A 19,330-nucleotide genomic window follows, 5' to 3' on the forward strand; every position below is an offset into this window, starting at 1 on the left:
ATTACTTGTAGTTACACTTCATGAGACATCAACACTAGCAAAAATGTTTACATTTTCCTTGGATAGCTAAATCAGCCACTCAGGAACTAAAAATACCTGAATCTGTAAGCTCACTGAAGTCTTTCACTGTCAGAGAAACTAACATCCCGTAACTCCATAGCACTGCTACCTACTTAGGTATAGTGTTGTTTTACAATATGTTGCAAAATAATGTGTTTCCTTTGGTTTATATTATGCAAAATTTGTTGGAGGATGTAAACTGGAACATGTCAGATTGTTTAATATGGTTGAATCATATTAATTTTGCTTATTATTACTTAAATACAAACAAACAACAAAGGAAATATTGTCATTTCTTAAAGAAGCACCCTGAGCTGCTAGAACAAAATAACAACAAAGTGGTTTTCACATTTTTTTCACATTACTTCTCAATTTCATTTTTATGAAGGAGAAAATGTGATAGGAGATCTTTAAAATAATCGTCTTCTATTTAAAAAATATTGGTATAATCCTGTATCAACCCTGTATGGGCTGAGCCATCTAACTGAATAAAAAAAAGGCAGTAATTCAGGTAAATAACCTATTCAGCATAAAACTGCAAAGAAAGCAACTGTATAGGTCTTAGGAAATATTATTACTGAGGGTTTCATTTGGAGTTTTCTTGGTAAATAAGGAAGCCACCATGAGAAAGCAAAATGAGCATTACTGTTATCTGAATTAGATAAAAATAGCAGTTATAGTCTCCTCCGAGATTCTTGCTGCTAATTTGGAGAGATTGGGATTTCAGTGATGGGCTATTAAATGAGAAGGATACTGGCTCTACAGCCAAACAAACGTGTTCCAGATCTGATCATCTCAGTGAGTGGCTGAGTTATTGGGATTATCTGCAGTGCAGATTATAGATTATTCTTTTTATCAGAAAAAAACCCCAGTATATTAAAATATAATATATGCATTAGAGTCTAAATCCGTTAAAGTACTCCATTTTTCCTCACAAACCACAAATTTTGTGCTTAGCAAATGAACTTCTCAAAACCAAATGAATAATTGAATGTAAAGTCCATCTATTTAGCCATGCATCATAGAAACAAACACAGAAAATTTGCATGCATCGTGTACTGCACACTATTCTTGAAAGACTGGATATGCCAATTGTTGCTTTGAATAGATGTCATTAATTCTGGCATTTTAAGCTTATCAGATGTGACAGTGTTGTTCAAATTGTCACACAATACATTTTATATCTAAAACACAAAGATAAAAATGAGAATGCTTGCTTTATCAGTTAATAAAAATGCTCCTAAAGAGATAGATGATGATTGGAACAACTTATTAGGAAATCCATCTGCTGATAAATCAAGGCCATAATAGTCCATTTCAGTATGGAAGTAGTAGGAAAAAAGACTCCTGTTATACCAAAGATAATAAAAAACCCAATTATTTGTTTATATACACATCACACAGCTTCTGTTTATTATTGAACAGTGGTTTGGAAATACATATTCTATAATTTTCAGTTTTATGTCCCAAAAGGGCTGCAATTGATTATGACTAAAATTTGTTACATTGCTGGGTGTATTTGGTGCATTAATAGGAAGGGGAGGTGAGTGATCAGTTTATTAAACTAAGACCTACAATGAGAATATTCTGTGTTCTGAGTGAATAAGAAAGCACAATATATATAAATCTATAGCAGAAGGCAAGGAGTTCTGTTGTTATTATACCATTTCTGTTATTATTTTGATGCTCTTTTACTTGCATCATTCCCCCTCAGGGTCTCAGAGCCTTCATGACTCATTTTCTATTGATTCTCAATACTACTTCAAAGAATTGGAAAGATGAAGTATTCAGAAGTGAGCAACAAGTAGCCAGAAGTAAGTAAGTTCTTTATGATGTAAGTAACTCAAAAAGATTTGTGGCAATGTGCTTTATATTATATTAGAATTCCTCACTGAGTTCTTCCCTAAGTTCCATTTCATATATTTTACAAGGCTTGCAGTTTGTCTGTTCATATCAGTAGGCCTTTTTATTTAATTTTGTCAGACATTTTGACATTTAATAGGACTAAATAATGAGAGTTTCTCATAATGGACATCCTGTGGTTATTTATGTTATTTGTAAACATACAGTTTTAACTATTAAAATATTATTTGAAGCTCGCATGACGAGCACTCACAATTTTCTTCTCTTTTTTGAGATCTAAATCTCATGGGGACTGCTTTTCTCATAAGAACAGATAAACCTGTGCTCAGCCAAATTTTTGAAAATTGCAATGAAATGTTAACACTTCTAAAAGCTTCTTGACTATTCTTAATCAATCTTGAATATATAAACAAGTGTAAACATCTCATGAAATTGTCATTGACATAATAAAGCCACCTTTGCTACTGATTTTTTCAAAGTGATGTTATGAACAGCTAGTAAATAGCCAAGAGCAAATATCTGTAGTGACCCAAACAACATCTGTAACAGCAAATCAATAACACCTTTCACAATTTTATTTAGAAGAGCAGGATATTAATTTAACAGTTCTTATTTAGGGCAGAAACTTGACGTAGAAAATATTTGGTAATGCCTGTACACATACACTGGCACACAAAGATGTATGGGGAGATACATGTTTATATACAGATACCTAGTTTGTATGTAAATGTATCATACAAATCAAAAGTCTTAATAGTCAAAATAATTCAGTTGTAGTCCCAACTGAAGAACATCCAACTTAGCTGATATGGAGGCATTAATTTAGCACAGTAAAAGCTTGTAGACAGTGCCATGCCATAATGTCGGGTAGGGTCAGCTCACTGAGGACCATTTAAACTATCTGTTGTAATTAGAGGTCTGTGTTGTAGGATAGAAGAGTGGCGTTTTCTACAGAAAAACTGGTAGAACGTAAAAATGCAAACTGCAATAAAATAATTGTGATAACTTTAGAGTAATATGATCAAAATGGAGATAAACACAGTGCAGTGTAATCCATGCTGCCTATCAAGAGAGAACACTAGAATAAATTGTTTCCCAAAATTTTACTTAGAATGAATTTTAAAGGAATAAATTGTCTTACTCTAGAAGACACAAGTGCACTAAAATTTGTCTGAAGTAGATGATCATGGGGACAGGATGAAGGAATCTTGTGTACATGGTAGGTTTAAGAATGCAAACAGATCCTGAATGCCTCAGAAAAAAAAAAAAAAAAAAAAAAGGCAAAAAAAAAAAAGGCAAAAACCCAGGCTTCTGGTTTGCCCAAATTATTTACACCAATATTTTGCAAGTGGCTTATTCCCCTAGGAGCAAATTCAAAGTCAGAAAGGACTTATGTGATATAAAATGTATAAAATGAAAGGAGCACATTAACCCCATTAAGGAAGAGAAAGAAAATAAGAACAACAATTAGAAGATGTCAGAGAAAAGTTTATTCTTCTACCTGAGATTACTCTTCTAGTTTTCTTGCTTCTTAATTTTAGAATTTCTCAAGTTATCAAGATTTTTTAAGAAGTGCTACACTTCATGTAGAAACATGCTGTGTCTTCGTTCCAGGTATTTTGCAATAGATGTATGACATTCCCTAATTCAGTGTTTAATGAGTAACACCTGTACATATAATTTAAAGGTATTGAGTGATCTAAACAGCAGAAATGATCCTCAGCTGTCCATAGGAAATTATAATTGTCATAGCTTTGTCTGTTATAATGTTAATTTCTTCTCAGTAGCTGGTACAGCGCTGTATTTTGGATTCAGTATGAGAATAATGTTGATAATATATTTAGTGGGTGCTAAGGAGTATTTATCTTTCGTCAAAGACTTTTTTATATCTCATGTTCTGCCAGCAAGGGACAATGCCAAAAGTTTGGGAGGGAGCCAGGATGGGTCACTCAAACTAGCCAAAGGGATATTCTATACTGGATCTATGGATCATGGCCAGTATACAAGGCAGGGAAGTTCTATAAAGGGGGGCTGCATAAAAACAGGTCTGTTTGGGATGGGATCTGGTATGGGTCAGCAGGTATTGAGCAATTATATAATGCAACACTAGGTTTTGTTTGGGTTTTCTTTCTATTATTATTGTTATGAATTTTATTATTGTCCATTATTATTATCAATAATAAACATGTTGTTTGTTTATTTTAATAAAAAGTTCTCATCTCAAACTACAATTTGATTCTTATCCCCATTCCACCGTGGAGGGGTGGAGGAGAACCAGCAGTTGGTGCTAAGTGGCACTTAGTGCTGCTAAGTTGCCAGCTGGCCTTAAACCATAACAGTGGTTAGAAAACACCTTAGAACACTTGTTGACCAACTCAAAACCAGTTTCTACTCCCTAACAGAGATATAGCTCTCTGGTCCAGTGTCCTGTGAATTCCAAAGGAAATGGAAGGACAAATCTTTCAAGACATAGGTGTTAGATGAAAGAATTAACTGTGAACCCCCACTCGTATCGTAGTCAGAAAAGACATACAGTATAATGTTCTTGTGTCAAGACTAATACTCATTTTGTGGAATTAAATTACTTTTTTTTTTTAAGCAGAGCAAGAACTCAAATGAGCTGCTTCCAATTGCTTACTATGGATTAAGTTTTGCTATTCAAATACCATTTAACACTATTTTTTTTCCACTAGATGTGTTTTTACTGAGGAAAGATACTATTTATCACATGTAAGGCTAATAGAATCTATATTTGTACCAGATTAAAATTAATTGAGCTGAGAGGTTTGATTCCTGAACTCATTTAATGCTGGTACCTACTTCTCCAAAATCATCTAATACTCTATAAATTTGTGTGTGTGTATTCAAAAGGTGATTATATGCAGCCACCTGCATATAAAGTTCATTCTAATGCAATTAGATTATTTAATTATTAAAAGTGTCTTTTCATGACAGTTGTAGTGTATCAGGCTCAGAACTGAATATCACCTGCTGGCTGTAGAAGTGAAGGTCTATAATGGGAGTAATTTTATGGCAGCACTTACTAGAAACTAATACTGATCCTACATTACAGTAATTATTTTATTGTGTCAGATACCTATTTAAGAAGAAAGAATAATTTTCAGGAATTATTTTCAAACTATTGCTACACAATGAAATAGAAGGTAAAAAATCAGTGTATTTTATGCAGTGTAAAGTATTATGTCTCCATAGGGGTATGGTCAAATTAAGCACTCTCAGAGACACCTGAGGAGCATTAAGCATCTTTAAAAGATTGTTGGTTTTGTAAATTTTAAAAACTGAGAGAAAGGAAGGGACATAAAGGGACATAATATATTGTAATATTACTGTATCACAAAATAAAACCAGTTTCCAATATCAACCAAAATAGTTTAAGAATATTTGGCTTTTACAAACTTTGGATAAAAATCTTTTGTTCATGACCAATTGATTTTGCAATTTCTTTAACAAAGATTGAGAAATTCTCTGCCTTTGGGTTTTTTTTTTTTTGTTTAATTTTTGCAAATGGAGGGAATACTTACTTTTGGCCCATTCCAACACTTACATGCTAAAATCCATGTTCTCATGTATGTTGAACATATTTGAATGCCATTATTTTTAGCTTAAAAGAAAGATTGATCTCCTTAAAGGGAGAAAAGGTTTCAGGATTGGGTTTCAAACAAATTAAATTTATATTAAGACTTATAAAAATGATATCTGAATTAATATCTAATATAAGGAGAAAAAAATATATTTCAATTGCTCTTTTTTATTCCTGAACAACAAAGATACATTCATAAATCCCATAAATCACTGCATTGTTAGCAACCTCACACTAGAAGAACACACAAAACCTAATCGATAACTGATCAATAGAAAGTTGACCTTTGCTGGAAGTCACAGAAAGATTCCTTTGATGAAGGTTAGAACCCCTTCGTGCTGAAGCTACTTAATTATTACAGGTAATTGAAATCTGGTCTTTACTGAAATGATGTACAAAGAAAACAAATTACTTGCACTCCTTAGTTGGTTTTATTTTACCAATTCTCCAGAACTGTAAGAACAAAATGTTTTGAAGACACTTCACAACTGAGGATCATGAAATGCTGCTTCTAGGGTCTTAGTCTTGATTCATTTGAACCTTCTTAAATCAGAAATATTTCTACAGAAATCAAGTAATTTGTACCATATTAATCTGACATAGAATCTATCAAGAAAAAAAATCTCTGGTTTCATTCAGTTTTTCTGGTTTTCTATGCAATTATAGTAGTTGCTTTGGCAGATATTGTCACATGTTTTTTTCTGGTGGATGGAAGTTTGTTGTTTTTATTCCTATGAGCACTCTGCATGGCCTTCAATAGCTAATTATATTAGCCTATGGAAGCTATTTTTGCACATTTCTCCAGCTGGTGATATATTCAGTTTGAGTGAAACAGGGATAATATCATGGAAAAAGAACATAAAGTCTTAGTAATTTCACCACTATGAGCACTTTTTTCCCTAAATGAGGTATGTAATTATCAAACTTTTTCTATATTGTCATATGGTTTAACCTTCATTGAACTAATTAGGATGAAGCTTAAAATTACTTGCTGTGTAACTTGATTAAAGAGCTGCATTTTTTTCCCTTTCAAGGAGAAGCAGAGGGCAAATATAGACAACTGTGTTAAAAAATTTTATCAATGGCACACAAGACAGACAATAATTAGAAAAGGATCAGGAGTTGAGGTGACCTATATAAAACAACCTTCTGGCCAAACTGGACAAACATCTTTGACATAGGTAATATTGTACTATGGAAGAAAAGAGGGAAAGGTGAGATTTTACACATTTATTTTTATGTCCCAGTGTTTCTACACTACTTATCCTGAGACGTACAAAAGTTTTAATTAAGAGAATGATGACATGTGCTTACCTTTCACAGCAGCTGGGTCTAATGCACCTCATTCTCCTTGTGAGCAATTTTGTTCAAATTATAACAAATTCCTCTATATGCAGTCATCTTCCTAATCTATAAATAATTTTATTAAGTAATTGTCAGGGGCTGAACTCTCAAAAATACTTAATGGAAGCACGTGACAGAACAGCTGATTCCCTTAGTCCAAGAAACAAGCTGGCAGTAAGCCTGCACATATTGACTCTCACGTTAGGCTAGGCTCTTCAAACACATGCATCCACTGTTGCTGATCAAACTTCACTACAACACTTTTTCTGGTTTATTCTGTAGTGATGATCAGTACCCGCTGACATTAAGTCAATATTTCGAAGATGATTAGGAGACAAAGTGCTTTGTTTTTCCTATTCAGACACCACTCAGCTGTGATCCATACTTCTAAGTCTTTACTAGTTTTGAACAGTCAAGAACCAATAGCATCTGATGCAATTATTTTATAAAAACTAACATTTTTAGAATACTGCCAACTGGCAAGAAGAGGAAATAATCACTTTAAAGAGTCAATATTTCTTATTATATTTCACAGTCCATGGTCTCCTAACTTCACAGGGACAGCCAAGTATCTACCTGGAGACCAATTTCCTGTGTATGAGCAAGGGATAGGTCTGCTTCTAGGTGAAGCCTGGAGCCCTGCAGTCACCCATCCCAGGAGAGCTACAGGAGTTCACTGCTCTCTGTATGTCTTTATTGCTCCCTAGTGAAAATCAAGGCACAAAGATGTGGCAGGCAGATGGTGCATATCCAGGCTGCTGAGTGCTCCATATCCACAAACCCATTGGTTTTATTTAGAAAGTAACACATTCCCCACATCCTGCTGGCAAGCTATGCTGCAGTGTTCTTTCTTTGCATAATTGACCACCACGTCTGCTAAGAATTTCCTGAAGCAGGACACTGTTACAGAGCTAGCTAGACCTACCTCCTTCTGTATGTGAGACATAGGAAAGCACACACACACAAAAAAAAAATAAAATTAAAAAAAAAAAGAGAGAGAGAAGAATAAAAAAATCTCCCCTCCTCAAGAAAAGAGAAAAAGGCTTTAAATTCATATTGTATTCTCATGCTCCTAAGTAAATCAGTAAGCAGGTAATATGTACCTTTCAACCAAAATTAAAGGCTTTTCCTCTCCAACTTTCCCAATTTTAAGTATATGATAACCACAAAACCTAGAAAGCTACACAAAGATTTCATATTTAAGGTTTAGTACTGTAGATGAGATACATAAAATTCTTGTTACTGCATAGAAACAGGTAAAATATATGCATGTATATTTCCCTAAAGTCACTACAATGATTTTTCTTTTTATGTGTTTAACATTCTAGTTTGCCATCCAGACTTTATAACCATTAAAGGAAAATTATATACCTTAAAAAAGGATTTTCAAATGCTGGTCAGTTGACAAAAAATATGTAACTCAGAAAAGAAACACAAGTATAAATTATTTGTTTTCTTACAATGAAATACTCTAAGAAAATAGATCAACTAATTTTATTTTGGATGAAAATCAAATCTGGGGGAAAAAACCCAACAAACTCAAACAAAACCAAAAGAATCCTTGAGATGGAATCCTTGCTTTTTAGAAATCTTTAGATATGAGTGGTTTATATCAGATTAGGCTACCCAATTGTCATATATTTATTTTTAGGTTATCAGAAAAAAAAAAAAAAAGAAGAAAAAGTTTTATAGAAATGATTCAACACATTTTGTCAGGAGTCACTGTGATATTTCCTGATGCTGAATTATGACAATATGGTTTCATGACTTGACTTGTAGGCTGTACCAGTTTATAAGATAAAGACTAATACCCTTGTCACTATTTAAACATCAAATGACTGATTTGAAGAGAAGTGTTACTCTTGAAAAGACATTTCAGATGGAAACATCATTATTACTATATAAATATTTCCTAGATATTTTTCTTTTCTTTCCCTTGAAGCTTGGGATGAAGTGTAGAGGGTTTATTTCCCCTAAAAAAAAGTCTGCAATCTCCAGATTTCAGATTGAGGACTTGCACTTCACACAAAATAATATGTAATTTTTTCAGACTTACTTTCAGTAAAAATTGAATTAGTTTTCAAAGCCACTTAACGTAAATGAAGTGTGCTGGATCATTCTTCCTTCTTTAATATATTGGAATGTTATATTACAGATATAAAAAGGGATTAAATTATTCCAACCAGTTACAATAGTGCTTAATCAATACAAAACTGTAAGATTTCTCTGAATTGCAATTTCTGAAAGAAAATATTTACCCTGTGTTGTAGTTATAGAGAGACAAGGACTTTGGAAATGCATTCAGCTTATATTTTTATCTGCTACTTGTTATTGCAAGAAAATCTGAGACTGCTCCCATTAATGATTCATCTAGCATTAGAAAGTAGGGGTCGTGTCCTACTGGAACTGAAGTATTTGACTGAATGCCTTTGAGATAGTTGTGAGAGAATGGCTATTGACTGAACAAATATTTTAGAGGGGAAAAATTTCCTGTAGGAACCTAAACTGCAGACTTTGCCTTAAAATAAGAGCGTATGTTGCAATAACATGGGCAGCCAAAAGAGCTTTATTTTTATTTGAAACACGTAGCTTTGTATACAGTCTTTGAAGAGGAGAGGTCTACAGAGGGGAAAATGTGCAATAAAAGTGTACAGTATATTAGAAATGAGACTCTGTGTAAAGTACTATAGTGTCACATCATTCTGTCCTGCTACTGCTGAAATAATTCTTTACAGAAAATTCAGATAAGTCAGGAGAAAGTGGTGATCAAAATAGATGTCCAGCAGTCATTAGTGGAAGCTGTTGGGAGGTGAGTGCTTGCAAGAAGCTGTGAGATCATGACTAATGAATTCAGATGAGTAATTAAAGAGAGTAGCATTGAAATACTGATTTGAGAATAAGGTAATGGAAAACTGACATTCTTCATACACGGACAGGAATGAGAGGAATGGTAGCTATGTGAAAAATTGGTAGACTATTTTGGAAATTATAGGGAGTGGGAAGGTCACTAGATACAAGAGGAATGAAGGAAAAAGAAGACTGTAAGAGAATCAGAAAAAAAACAGTAGGTAAAAGCATGAATCCTGATGATAATACTGGGAAAAATAAACAGCAGGGGAAAAATGGAATAAAAGAAAGTAACAAAATATGGCTGGAGGGGAATAGGAGAAGGTAAATTAGCATTTGGTATGTACAGAAGAGGATATATGCTTCACTGTTAAAATAAAATCAATCAAATTAATTAATCTACATAATATGGATATAAAAATATAGCAATCATTTTGGAACACCATTTTAGTGCAATAGGTGTTGTTAAGCATTCTAGAAAAGGTGTAAAAATTCTTGTTCAGAAAACTATAAACATTAAACCAATTCTTCATGTGTAGGTAAATCAACATTGTTAATTTATTATATAAATTGCAAGAAGAGTATCAGAAAAGGAGAGTTCTCTTGCATTGTTATTCGACATCTTTGTTTCAAAAATTCTTAAACTTGGACAGAAATAGCTTCAGAAGTGTTTTTATAATTAAGAATAATTAATTATTTTAATGTTGGAAAACTCTGTTATTTACCTAACTATTTAAAAATACTAATAGAATGGAGAAAATATTTGGAAAACAGTCATGAATTCTTAACATCACCTTCCACCACAACCACCCACACCACTTGCATTTCTCTCAAAGAATCATACTTTTCAAACAACAAAAAAATGTTACAGCATATTTGGTCTTGAAAATTTGAATTTGGATACTTCATAACTGGAAAATTTGGTTGTTTATATGTATAATTTGTGGAAGAAATCTAGATATATTTACAGGACATAGACTTGAGGTATTAATGGGGAGGTTTAGGGTGGATATCAGGAAGGATTTCTTTACAGAAAGGGTGATGAGACATTGGAATGGGCTGCCAAGGAACATGGTAGTGTTACCATCCCTGGAGGTGATTAAGGAAAGTCTGGACATGGCACTCAGTACTCTGGTCTAGCTGACATGGTGATGTTCAGTCATGAACTTGATGATCTCAGAGGTCTTTTCCAACCTAATTGATCCTGTGATTCTGTGATCTCCAACCTACATCAAGAAAGGTGACAAATTATACAAGAAATATGGAAAAAAATGTTGCAGAAATTATTTTAAAATAATGCAATTTAGGAAGAAAAAGTAGAGCACCATCAGGAAATAATAGCATCTGTGAAATTTTAGGTTGCAGCTTTTACTCTAAAAGAAGAAATTAAAAGAGAAAACCACAAGGGGCTGTCTTCAATCACAATTTCTTTTCTCTCCAGTATCACTAGATCTACTTCTAAACCAATTTAGCCTAATGAAAGCATTTTTCTTGTGTGGACAAGGTACACACTTTAATTTACCTTCTGCCCACAGTAATTGAAGTATTTCTCAAGGACTCCCAAATACCTTTTGAGGACTCTCAAATACTTTTTAAGCCCCTTCTTAGTTTGCTGACTTCTATTATCACAGTTGCAAACTAGTAGAACTTCTTTTTCATAGTATTTTTCCACAAAACTTTGTGATCAGCTAAGTTTATTTCTATCCTTAAAGAGAGCTTAGCCAAAGTCTCCTTTGACAGATGTGACTGCTTTTTTGTATCACCTCCTATGGACTCTATTTCTGTCACCGTTCTGTGGGGTCTTAACTGAACCACCTGGCTGAGGAGTGGCACAATTCTATTCTCTTTGTAAGTAAGAATCACCCGCAAGACTTCAGAGCTCAGCCTCTGAGATTCAGACTTATCCGTTTTCTACAGAAGGAACTTAAGTCAATTTTGCTTCTAACTCAAGCTCAATTCAGGGAAAATGAATCTGGTTCCATTGCTCAAGAGCTGTGTAGATTTTTAGGCAGAAATGAAGGCACCACAGCACATCAACAGAAATTTTACACTACCCTTTGCTGTATCCAGGTAGATGGATGTTCCTCTGATGATGGATGTGTTGTTTCCTTCAGGAACAGAAAGTCGAGGATGGGCTGCTGTGCTTACATCTGCTGACTACTCTGGTACATGGCCCAGCAAGGCTTTCATTCTGTGCTGAGGGTGGCCTTGCTGGGAGCAGTTTACAGAAGCTTCTGCTTTCTACCTAGACCTTTACATCTTGGACATCTTACCTAGTCTGGTGTTCAAGAGTATTCATCTTCTTAAAAGAAAGCTGAAATGGTTCACTGTTTTACAGAACTCCTATCAATCCCAAGATAAAAAGTCACACTTCCATTTCACTCCACAAGTGAAGCTGACTCTCTTCCTTTAAATAAGTATCCCTGGAAAACAAACAAACAAAAAAAAATGCATACAGTGCTATACACTCCTCTGCTCTCAGAAGAATCCTGCTTTCTTTACTCAAAAATTACATTTTCTGGAACATATTTCCCAGCAGCTCTTTCACTTATTTTGGGAGAAGTTCCACAGGAAATACAGCAAGTCTTTAAAAAACCTATATATGGTCTATACATGGTGGGTTACAGTAAAACAGTCCACCAGAACAAGCCAAAACCCAAAGCAAACACACAAAAACCCCACCATACAAAACAAAATGAAACAAAATGCTATCACAATCAATAATTTCCTCGAGATGTCCCTAAACATAGATTCATTAATTTATATCTAAGCAGTTAAATATGTGACATGGTAATAATGTGTGCTGCTTTATAATTTTCTATGCCTATCTACCTTCTCTTAACCACCAGTTAGGATGTTGCATAAAAACAATAGCTTCTTCAAACATGTGCCATCTCTCCTATTTTAACAAAAAGCATGAAAAAGAGCTTTGCTTGAATGCCCACCTTGCCTCACAGTGGCAACACCCAGTCAACAAACTAAAAATTCTAAAATATGATCAGCTTTTGATGGTAGCTGCTAGAGAGCTGCTGGAGATCCTGCATATAGGTAGGTTAAATATATGGCCTAGGGGATTTATTTGATATTAGATACTGCAAGTTCTTAGAAAGTTTTAGTCCCAAGTAAACAATAACACAATTTCTCCTTTCAGGGAGAAGTGAACTGTGGCTATGATATTACAATTTTCAACCTCTGATCTTGCCTCCAGCCAAATAAAGCATGATATTTGTTTAGTTAACACAGCAAAGAACAGGGTGGTCCTTGCATCTGCTTTTGTTTCTCTAAGTCCTTTTGGAAATAAAAATAAATTAATGTTTTGATTCATACTTTTTTCCAATTTTGGTTCTTCGTTTGTTTATTAAAGGGAGGAATTTTAAAAAATCTGGATTATTTCTTAAAGGATAGAGACATCCACTGAGAAAGAATTAAAATAATTATAAAAATTTTGTTGCTGATAGTGCTGATTGCTTTTGAAAGTTTAGTTCTTTTTCTGAAGAGCTATAAAACAGAGGGATGCAGGATGCTGATCTGATACAGGCCAGCATTCTCATATTTCCACAAGTGCATAACTTAATGAATTTTTATAATACACTTTTTACAGCTTACAAATGCTTCCAAAGAAACACTTCATATGTCTTTTACATCTTTTTTCGAATACAACTTGATACCAATGTCAAAGAAAAGCAGAACAAATAGGGGAGATTTTATCTCAGCTCTACCTTTGGAAGCTTTATAAAACTCTACACCAAAATCATTCTTTTAACAAAATTAAGTTAAATACAAACCAATTATGTTTTAGAGAAGTCAGAAAACTGAATCATTATCTGTGAAGTGCAGTGATATCATAATTTTCCATAAACAGCACCAAAATTGTTCAGCTCTGTTATGTAAAGACATTCTGATCATGCAGAACATCCAAGCAGAGAGTCACACTGTCCCTTTTGCCAAAAAGTCATTGTACCCCATGCACCTGCAACAAGAATTATTCTCTATGCACTTTAAACAGTACCAACACTGATAGATATTTGAAGATGGTTTTGATCAACCAAAGGATAAAAATGATGTTTCCTATGTCCTATGACACTCTTTACCTGGAAAAGTCACAGAAATAGACGAATAAGGAGATAAATCTTTTTAATCTCATTAGTGAGATAAACCTTCTTACTAAAATCTGGAATTTTTACTAAACATCTAAAGAGCAGCTTGAAAAATTAGAAATAATTCAGTCTGCATAATTCCAGAGAGTTGAGAATAAAATCACAAAATATTATTATTAATAATAATCAATAATAATCATTATTATTAACAATAATAATGATAACAATGGGAAAACCCCCAGCCCTAACCCCAAAGATCCATTTGAATAATTTCTGATGTTCACAAATAATTAAATAAATATTGTAGCATTATATTTGCCTTTGTAATTAGAACTCAGAACAGTTTGGATACTACCTAGGTAGAATAATATATTATTCTACAATTTTTCATAAGTATGTCTGCAAGGATAAGCCTTGCCTGATCAGTTGTAGACATCAGCAATAAACACTGCTACCCCAAAGCTTTCCATTCTAGGCTCCCTTCATAATCAATACAAATAAATAAGCTGTTCTAGGGTGTGATACATCTTCTTGCTAGGGTTAACAAAGAGAAAAAAGTAAAAATAATACATGAAATGCCTATTCTGACCTGACTTCATTAATTCTTTCCCCAAAAGTCTTGAGAACCTGAGTATGAAGTGATGACTGCTTTTTTTTTCAGTCACTCAGATTTTTTCTACAGTATGGATAGGATCACATTACGATTGTAACTACATTTTCTAAGTGATCATCTGACATGTTCAAAGCTAATATGATTCAGTTTATCCAGAGAGCATAATTTTTTTTTCCTGGCAAAACCATGTGTTAACCAGGTTGGCCTGTCAACACCTTGTATGCTAAAGGACTGGTTTTATTCCAAAGCATTCTGGTATAACCTGGGCAGCTTTCCCAAGCTGCCAGGTGGAAGAGATGGAGAAATGTGGGTGTTAGAAGACTATAAGCCAAATCGTGTCAACTGTTTCTTACTGTATTTTTTTAACTGGAGGAACTCTAAAATTTAAATGGAACTTTCTTGATTTAAAAATAAATAAATGGATGATGAACATCTTATTTTCCTTTCAGAAAGTGTACATGAAAAAATTAAAATCTAGCAAACTTCCTGCTGTGGTGAGGCAGCAGATTATATGATTTCTGGTAGTGAAATAATTTTTGTTTGGGGTTTTATTTTAGTGCTTTTAAAATTATGAATGGACTAATTCTGGTGTATCTTCTGCCTCCATCTAATTCTCAGTCATTAAATTACAAAGACATCAGTTCTAGCTCATTTATATTACTTTCCTATCTGGTTTTCAAAATGGAAAAGATTGTCATAGATGTACTTCTGTGATTGCTATATTTGTACAATGTTCCAATCATTCTAAAATCTGAGCAAAGGCTGGCAGATATTTTAGGAGGATATGCATAAAAATTATCAGCCCCTTTGGAATTCCAATTAACTCTCTACATCCCTTATTTACAGCTGTGTGTGGAATTTCAATTAACTCTCTGCATCCCTTATTTACAGCTGTGTTAAACTTCTGGATTGATTCTACTAATTTTGTAGTTTTGTCTTCATTAAAAAAAAATCTTCTAACTGCCATGGAGTTTTTACTGAGTAATCAACAAAGCAAAAGATCTAGAGCACACAAATAAAAGGAATTTAATATGGTAATAATTTCATTAATCTCACATTTCACTGCAGTTCTATTTTTTTTTAAAAATTATATTTTTGTAAAAATAATATCAAGAAAATAAGTAAAAATAAAACACAAGATGAGATTAAGCAATGCAATGTAACAAAAGGAAATCCATTCTCTGATGCCTAGATGAAGAACTGAAATAGGCAGTTAAAGGAGGAATAGCTGAGATTATAATACATTTAATAGTGTCCTGAATATAATAATGAAATCCTATGCAGTGAGCTTTCATCTGAGTCTAGACCTCTTAGTAAATCTTATACCTACTGAGGCACACACCTTCTCACCTGTAATCCTTCTTTATAATGTAGTCAGAAAAGGAAATTAAAAAAAAAAAACACAAAAAAACCCCAAAAAACCTCAAAGTATTCAGCATGGAAAAAAGTCTGAATGGCAAAGCAATAACAATGTTAATGATGAAGCATATTCTGACTGAATACAAAGACTCTAATAAACATTCTTCTGTGAAGACTACATCACAACTGATTAGCATTGGAAATAAACCTTGGAGTTAATGACATGGTTATTATGGATAGGCAATTTTATTGTGATCCATGACAGCTTCATTTAACAGAGCAACCACACAGTTGATGTTGATATATCTTTGAATTTTGTTTAAATCTTGTTGTTTTAAAATCCCTGCAAAGTAAAGAGGACTGCATTCCAACACCAGTTTCAGAGATTATATGGGACATCTCTCTTTTGGTGTCCTGTGTGAGGCCAGGAGTCGGAGTCAGTGATCCTGACTGAATCCCTTCCAACTCAGTTCATTCTGTGATGTTTCTATGATTCCATGATTTTGTGACAATTCCCAGCACACTTCTGGGTATAGTGAAATCAGTTAGTTCAAACAACCCTCAATAGTGCTATTTAGTTCATGTCACATTTTTGGAAAATGAGATACAGTTTTTCCAGGTATTACAACTTTACCTGCTTGATAAACCAGTATCTGGAGGTCAAGCTACCAGGACAAAGTATCAGAGGAAGATCTTGTTTGATGATCATGTTTGATGGTTAGATGCATGAAGTGTGAAGTTGCTGGTTAACACTGAGACTACTTAAAGCCAACCATATAGATATGACTCTAGCAAATTCAATGATTATACATACATTTTAAAATGTTTTCTAAATTTCTTTATTTAATCCTATCACTCTTGGTATGAATATTATCTACATTTTTATATAATATTATTAGTTAATTATCTGATTAAAGCCTACTGAAGTCTAGGAACATGAGTCCCTTGACTGGAAATATTTCACATTAAGCCTAAGAATATTTGCACTTTTAAAGATTTGCAGATCTCAAAAGGAGATCCTAACATAAATATAACAGGGCATCTTTAGTTCCTAATTTCTAGGGTAATATTAATTATAGCTGTTGAAACATTTACATTAAATTTCACTGTCACTACAGTAAGATTTCCTGGCTTTAAAAATTAATTCAAACACTATAATCCATATTATTTAAATCTTAGTTTAGTACAAAGGGGTATAATCCATTTATGGTAATACAATAACTGCTTATTCACACTTTTATGAGTGTATCTAATGAAATGCTTTAAACCTTTTTATGCAAATAGGAGTTTTATATATTGATCAGATTTACTGCTTTTTGCCTTTCCTACAATTGCATGAGCAAACTGCATTTTGTGCAGAATCTCCATAAATGTGCACATACCTGATTAGTAGAGTAAAACGATGAGTATACATATCTGTACTTATTGCCAATTATTTATATTTTATTGTTTTAATTATAAGGAGCAGTCTTTGCAGGGAATGCATTACAATATTTCTATGTAGAGCAGAATTAAAAGAATTAATGTACTTTTAAATTAGACTCCAAATTAAAAGATATTTACCTGGCATTAATTTTAGGTATCACTTTGGGGAACTGAGATGTATTTTAAATGCAGAGTAAACCAGAAAGTAGAAGTTACATTTCACTGTTAACCGACTGTTACATGACAAGTAAACAAGTTTAATCGTGTTATTCACCTCATTGACTTTAATGATTCAATAATAGATGTAATAGGCACCTCAGGACCAGATGGCTTAGGGAAAAAAAGTTCCCATGAACTACCACTTTTTCATCTCAAGTATCTGATAAATATGTTAACTCCCTGCACTGCGATGACAGCCGGAATTTCTCACCAGCTGGCCAGTTGCTCTGCACAGTGGGTGATATCATCCTCAACTGAATGTTGAATTCTCAGCTCTGTAGTAAGGTCAGGACTTCAGGGTTTTTCTTAAAAAACACATTTTTTATTGATTTCACATAAACATTACAATCATTGACAAAAGGATAAGGGGGAAAGATCTTAGGAAGGGGCAGATCAAGAGTTGAGGCTGGATTCAACACCAGCCATGCTTGTAGCAGTGCTCATCACCCCCATGCATTAGCAATGTTGGTTCAAAGACAATGTGGGGCTACAGCCGCCTCTCATCAAGTTGTTTTACTAACCCAACCTTTTTCTTAGTATTTTACTACCTCAAGCAGAGCCTGCATACGATCATGACTGGCAGGCATTTCAGCCATGAAAACACTATTTCTAGGTGTCATCTGTGCTGCTGCTGCAAAAAAAAAAAAAAAAAAAAAAAAAAAAAAAAATTAAAAAGGGGCTCAGAAGAATTTCACCCCCCTGCTTTCCCAGAAATGTCAACAAAATGGACACATTGATTATCTCCAGCCTGTATCAGCCAACACTGCTCAGATCTGAAGAACAGTATACATCCTGCTGTCTGCCACAATTGCTTGATTTTGGCCTTGGTATTTTTAGCACTTCATCTCTCCTCAGATATCACATCTGTTTCTGCCTCTGTCTGTGCAAAATCCAACCATGGTAGAGCCTAACAAACAAAAGGGGCTTTTCATGTGTGTATATTCACAGACGTTATTTCCTACTTGTTCGCTGACTTCTGATTTGCCTTTGTAAACTAGACCACACTTGGTCCTGCATCAAGAAAAAATTGTCTTGAGTTTTGGAAGGGAAACTGAAATGTACATAATGAAAAGAGAAAAGAGAAAAATAAGATACATGTGCATTAACCATCTTGTCAGTTCAGGGATTCTGAAAAAACAAATCTGAAGGCCCATGGTAAGCTAATTGTGTGTCTATTCAAAGCCAAATTTTAAAATAAATTGGATTTTCTCAGCAACTTTAATTACACACAACTTGTATTAAAATGCCAAAAAAACCCCAGAATAAGTGGAATCACACAACTTTATTTTAAAAAACTAAACAAAATCTCTTTTTCTGTTTTGCTCACAAAATTTGCTACATGCTATTTATCTCACTTAAATGCATGAAAAGTTCTTCAACAACAGTCATAATAACGAAAACGTCTCTGATCCTACCATAATGTCCCATGACAGCACATAAAGCTACTTATTCATATTAATTCATTTACTCACTCAACACCACTTTGGAAGAGGATACAACTATTCCTCTCTATAAAAATCCCTGGTTTAAATAAAGAGAAACAGAAAGATACTGACAGTAATCTCCTAATCACAGGCTGATGAATATATCTCCTTCTTCAAAATATATAATGAAGTATCTATGTGCCAAAAATAATAAATCTAGAAAAGTTAATTTTCTACTAAAAGGGAAGCAGGAGCAAGCAAAAAAACACCAAAAAATCCTGAAAGCCAGCATAGCAAAGTATTAAATTACAAAGAAATTGATATTCTCAACACAATACAAATCAATACAAAGATACATCAAATGTAGCAAGTAATGTGTATAAATAATAACATAAAAAAAAAGGAGCTGGTGTTCTAAAAATGGTAATAGAAACAAAAATTTTTCAATTATGGCAGAACAAAACCAAAACCCAAAAAT

General features: G+C 33.6%; 1 long non-coding RNA gene across 1 annotated transcript in view; it reads right to left on the minus strand.

Moving 5' to 3' along the window:
- LOC144248894 (uncharacterized) overlaps positions 1-12,518 on the minus strand; it is a 35,684-nt gene extending 23,166 nt beyond the window's left edge. The window contains exon 1 of the long non-coding RNA XR_013342075.2: positions 6,839-12,518. This is a non-coding gene — a long non-coding RNA (uncharacterized LOC144248894). The remainder of the gene's footprint in view (positions 1-6,838) is intronic.
- Between the last annotated feature and the right edge of the window lie 6,812 nt (positions 12,519-19,330).

Source organism: Lonchura striata, chromosome 1 (genome assembly GCF_050655825.1).
Source record: "Lonchura striata isolate lonStrDom1 chromosome 1, ASM5065582v1, whole genome shotgun sequence".
Classification (NCBI taxonomy): domain Eukaryota; kingdom Metazoa; phylum Chordata; class Aves; order Passeriformes; family Estrildidae; genus Lonchura; species Lonchura striata.